General features: G+C 39.7%; 1 pseudogene; it reads left to right on the top strand.

Annotated features, from left to right (window-relative positions):
* The first annotated feature begins 2,945 nt into the window (after positions 1 to 2,945).
* LOC110206909 (small ribosomal subunit protein uS2 pseudogene) lies at positions 2,946 to 3,820 on the top strand (annotated as a pseudogene).
* The last annotated feature ends 2,117 nt before the right edge of the window (positions 3,821 to 5,937 follow it).

Below are 5,937 nucleotides of genomic sequence, written 5' to 3'. Positions count from 1 at the left end.
TGAGGGAAATATACTTCTCCATATCCTCTGTATTCTTACCTCTGGTTTGCTGAGAGATTATATAAATTGATACAACACATACTAAATCTCTAAACCAAAGCTTAACTAGCTTGGCCTAATCCCAGTAGTGACTATATTACTACAAGTGTGTTGTAAAAGTCAGCCCTATAGTCCTTACTTTGTGGGTAAGAACAGATCATTCAAAAATTTTCTTATTTTATAATATTTATAATTTAAAGAAAAATACTTTAAACCCCCTCTTTAAAGAAACAAAAGATGGGATCCACCCCTGAAAGAGCCATGATGCTATTCATTAAAAATAAAAATGGGAAGTCAAGGCTCTTCTACAACCATAGACTCCTAAACACCATAACAATCTGGGACCGTTACCCTTGAAGTATTGGAACTATAGAAACAGTTCATCATAGAGACCGGCTCATCCATTATCATGAAACTGATACATATGACATCACTGTTGGCGGGGGGGAGTCATTCTTTCAAAGGCCACATGACTCATCTCCACATTATGGCCTGTATGTACATCTCATACAAGTTGATCAATGTAAAAGAGAACTGTCCCATCTGGAAGTAACCATTCACAATCAAATTGTATTTTAGATTTGGAGGTACCATCTCAAGGAAGTTCATATTGTTGTCTGCATTAACCATCAGAACCTAGACAATCTTCAAACTATCCAATAGGTAAATATGTACCATATTTATGAGCATCTTTTTGTGAGGTTCACTTTTATCACCTTTTTCTTTGGCATAATTCTAGAGATTCTAGCTATAGTAGTAATATGAGTAAAGTAAAATTAAAGGCATATACATGAATTGATGCAAAGTGAAGTGAGCAGAACCAGTAGAACTTTGCACACAATAACAGCAATATTGTAAGATGAAGAACTGTGAATGACTTAGCTCTTCTCAGCAATACAATGATGCAAGAGAATCCCAAAGGACTAATGATACTATCCACCTCCAAAGAAAGAACTGATACTGTCTGAATATGAACTGAAGCATGCTATTTTCACTTTCTTTTTTCTTTTATTCTTTTTTAAAAATCTGAGTCTTCTTGTACAAAATGACTAATATGGAAATGTTTTACTTGACTGCACATGTATAAACTATATTGGATTGCTTACTGTCTCAGGGAGGGACAAAGAACATTGGGACAGAATTTCAAACTCAGAACTTTTTAAAAAAAGTTAACAGTTGAACATGGAATTGGGGAAATATATTTTAAAAATTAAAGCTATAAACATTAATAAAGATGAGACAGATGTGCTTATTTGCATGTGACATGATAGTATACTGGGAAACCCCAGAGGATTAGCAAATAATCTAACTGAAATTCTGAGTAAAGGAGCAGAATACGACATAAATCCACAAAAGTGGATCAAATTAGATAACATTTGCAAAGATCTTTGCAAATCTTAAGGGGCTGTAAATGCTAGTTATTCTAATTATTATAAAAGTAATTAATTGTTTCATAAAGTACTAGCAAAAACCAGGGGAAATTATGGGAGAAATTTCATTGAAAATAGCTACACAATGTTCAAAATATCTGGGAGGTAATTCTCAAAGTTTTGATAAATTCAACTACAAGGTGCTCCTTACAAAAATAAAGGAACACAAATAATTGGAGAGATATTCAGTGCTGATGCTTGGGCCAACTAATAGATTAAAGTGATAATATTAACTAAATTAATTTATAAATTTAGTTATACTTACAAAAGTACCCAGGGGATACTTGACCAGCTATGCCACAGGTAAGATACAGCACAATTGCTGAAGATATGGATCAGTTATGGTGTATCAAATATATGACTCTTGGGTCCAATTTGTAAGACACATAATTAATGCTTAGATGTCCTCTTAGATGCACTTTATGTCTGGTTACAGAATAACAGTAAACAACACGCAACACCTGGTGGCACACATACTCTACGAGCCTCTCATTTCCTTCTTTGGGGGAAGAATAGCCAGGACCATACAAAATATGATTGAACTAGATGAGAAATAAAAACCCAGATGGTCGCAGCTGAGCCTCTGCATGCTTCTTCCAACCTTCCCTGCCATTCACTTCTCTACTCTCTCACACACTGTACTATGACTTTCAGAAAAGGATGAGTTTATAGATCCTGAGCCCCACTGCAGTAGAGCAGGAAAACGCCAGCACTGGGACCCCACACATGCCTCACCTAGGGAAATGGGCAGACTCCAGTCCTAAGAACCACCTTGTGCTTCAGTGTAGCCTTAGGCAAACAGTTAGCCTCTAGCAACCAGACCTCCAAGTGCTTTAGTTTAGCTTTGAGCAAACAGGCAACCTCCAGTGGCCAGACCCCGCAGGCTTAAGTGTATCCCTGGGGAAATGCAGAAACACCCTACCAACCTCAGCACATGCCAGACACCACCACTAGGACCCCAGGTTAGCACTAAGTAAGCTACCAGACCCCTAAGGCCTGCAGCAGTGCCAGCCACCCCCACCCCCTCAGCACAGCACCAGACGTGATGTTCACGTATGGGTCTCAAGGCAGCATCAGTGCAGCACCAGGTAAACAGCCAGAGTTTGCAGCCCTTGACACAAGAAGCCTGAGACACTGCACCTTCCACCTCAGGGGCAAAGTTCAAATTAAAAAAAAAAAAAGGAAAAAGGCCAAAAAAGATGAGCAAAAAAAAATGTAAATAAGTCTGACCATAGAAAGTTATTATGGAGACAGGGAAGATCAAAACATAAACTCAGAAGAGGACAGCAGTATCAAAACACATATTGGCAAAACCCCCAAAGAAAAACAGGAAGTGGTCTCAAGCCCAGAAAGAACTCATGGAAGAGCTCAAAAAGGAGCTTAAAAATCATATAAGACCTTTCTGCACTGCCCTATAGAGGGTTCCATATGGCATAGTTCTTGGTTTCCATTGCAACTTTAACGGAAACTTTCCCCATGTCTGGAGCCCTAGATGTATGGCAGATGAAGGAGGAGGATGTTCTCAAATTCCTTGCTGCAGGAACCCATTTGGGTGGCACCAATTTAGACTTCCAGATGGAACCGTATATCTACAAAAGACAGAGTGACGGCATCTACATCATCAGTTTGAAGAGAACTTGGGAAAAGCTTCTGCTGGCTGCTTGTGCCATTGTTGCCATTGAGAATCCACCTGATGTTAGTGACATCTCATCCAGGAACACTGGCCAGCGAGCTGTTCTGAAATTTGCTGCTGCCACTGGTGCCGTACCTATTGCTGGACATTTCCCACTGGGCACTTTCACTAACAAGATCCAGGAAGCTTTCAGGGAGCCTAGCTTCTTAATGGTCACTGAACCTCGGGCAGATCACCAGCTTCTTGCTGAAGTATCTTATGTTAATCTCCCAACCATTGCATTCTGCAACACAGACTCCCCATTTCTCTATGTGGACATTGTTATTCCATGTAACAACAAGGGAGCTCACTCAGTGGGTCTGATGTGGATACTGGTCTGTGAAGTCCTACATATGCATGGTGCCATCTCCCATGAACACCCATGGGAGGTTATGCCCAATCTTTACTTCTACAGGGATCCAGAGGAGATTGAAAAGGAAGAGCTGAGAAGGCAGTGACAAAGGAAGAGTTTCAGGGTGAATGGACTGCACTTGCTCCAGAATTCACTGCTATTCAACCAGAGGTGGCTGATTGGTCTGAGGGAATATAGGTGCCATCTGTGCCCGTTCAACAGTTCCTTACTGAAGATTAGAGTGCTCAGCCGGCTATGGAGGAGTGGTCTGTGGCAACTACTGCTCAGCCCGCTGAGTGGTTAGGAACTACCACAAAGTGGTCTTAAGTTTTACCCCAGGTGCTCTAATACTGTTGGAAAAATGCTGATGGAAAATAAACATTGGTTTCTTTAAAAAAAAATCATATAAGATGTAGAAGAAAAATTGGGAAAAGAAATAAGAGTGATGCAAGAGAATTATGAAAAAAGAGTCAACTGCTGGGAAAAAAAATAATTGCTTAAAAAGTAGAATTGGCCAAATGGAAAAGAAAGTACAAAAGCTAACTGAACTCCTGAAAAGTTAGAATTGGGCAAGTGTAAACTAATGACTCTATGAGACATCAAGAATCAAATTAAAAAGAAATAAAAAATAGAAGAAAATGTAAAATACCTTATGGGAAAAACAACTGACCTAGAAAATAGATCCCGGAGAGACAGTGTCAGAATAATTGGACTACCTGACAGCCATACAAAAGGAGGACCAGGACAGCATCTTTCAAGAAGTTATCAAAGAAAACCAACCTGATATCCTGCAACCAGAGGGCAAAATAGGCATTGAAAGAATCCACTGATCACCTCAGGAAAGAGATCCCAAAATAAAAACTCCAATGAACATCATAGCCAAATTTCAGAACTATCAGGTCAAGGAAGCAATACTTCAAGTGACTAGAAAGAAACAATTCAAATATCGGGGAGCCACAATCAGGATTACAAGGACTTAGCAGCTGCAACATTAAAGGATTGGGGGTCATGGAACATGATATTCAGGAAGGCACAATGTCCAGAGCCCTAGATGTATTGCAGATGAAGGAGGAGGATGTTCTCAAATTCCTTGCTGCAGGAACCCATTTGGATGGCACCAATTTGGACTTCCAGATGGAACTGTATATCTACAAAAGAAAGAGTGATGTCATCTACATCATCAATTTGAAGATAACTTGGGAAAAGTTTGCAGCTTGTGCCATTGTTGCCAAGAATCACTTACCTAGTGAAATTAAGCATAATACATCAAGGGAAAAAAATGGTCATTCAATGAAATAGAAGAATTTCAAGCTTTCACAAGGAGAAGACCAGAATTAAACCACAAAATTGATCTCCAATATCAAGACCTAAGAGAAACATAAACAGGTAAAAAGGGGAAAGAAAACATAAGGGATTCAATAGGACTAACCTATTTACATCCCTACATGGTAAGATAATACTTGTAATTCTTAAAAATTGTACCACTAATAGTTCAACTAGAAGAGGCTTCTGGGGGGATAGCGGAGTAGGTCAGAAAATTCCAACCTCTCCAGATTTCCTCTACAAACAAGACAAAATAGTGCCTCAGGGTGAATGTAGAGCAGTAAAAAGAAACAAGGTTTGGGGCAGAATAGTAGTCCTCTCTGGACAATGGGACAACCAAAGATCCAAAGAAAAATCCCAGGACTGACATTTAGTTCCTGTGAAGTGTAAACACCTCCAGGCTAGTTCTGCTGAAACAAATGGCCAGCCTTGGGGCTAGCTGGGTTGGGAGTTGGGCATTTGAGGGTGAAGATTGAGGGAATCTCTGCAGATAAGGAACACCTGGCTCAGTTGTGCTGTGAGAATGTGGCACAGGGCAAGAAGGAACCAGCACACACTGGACAAGTGCAGAAGCAGTGGAGTGGGGACACCACTGGCTGTGGACATTTATAGGAGGTTAGAGTTCTTGGTTTCCATTCCAGGGCAGAAGGGAAAAACTGAAGCAGGACCTGATGCCAGAGGCCTCAGTCTCCATAACCCAGAATTAGAGGTGATTACAAAAAATAAGCTGAAAAATTTTTTTTAAAAATTTAAGATGAGCAGGCAAAGGAGAAAGAACTCAATGATAGAAAGTTACTGGGAATAGGTTTAGAATAGAATAGAAGACCAGGGTTCTTCTTCAGAGAAGGATACTGAAGCAAAAAAAGCCTCTCCTACCCCAAAGAATAATGTCAAATGGTCACCTGCCCCACAAAAAAATCACAGAACTGAAAAAGACTTTAAAAATCAAATGAAAGAGATTGAGGAAAAACATTTTAAAATAACAATCCAAGAAAAACAAGATTATGAAAAGAAAGTTAACCAACTGGAAAAGGAGATCCAGAATCTTAAGGAAGAAATCACTCCTTGAAAATTAGAATTGGGCAAGGGGAGGCCAGTGAAGTTATGAGACCAAGAAATAG

Source organism: Phascolarctos cinereus, unplaced genomic scaffold (genome assembly GCF_003287225.1).
Source record: "Phascolarctos cinereus isolate Bilbo 61053 unplaced genomic scaffold, phaCin_HiC Scaffold_1;HRSCAF=81, whole genome shotgun sequence".
Lineage (NCBI taxonomy): Eukaryota > Metazoa > Chordata > Mammalia > Diprotodontia > Phascolarctidae > Phascolarctos > Phascolarctos cinereus.
Note: the sequence above shows the minus strand (reverse complement) of the source record. Positions and strands in the feature narration are given on the sequence as shown.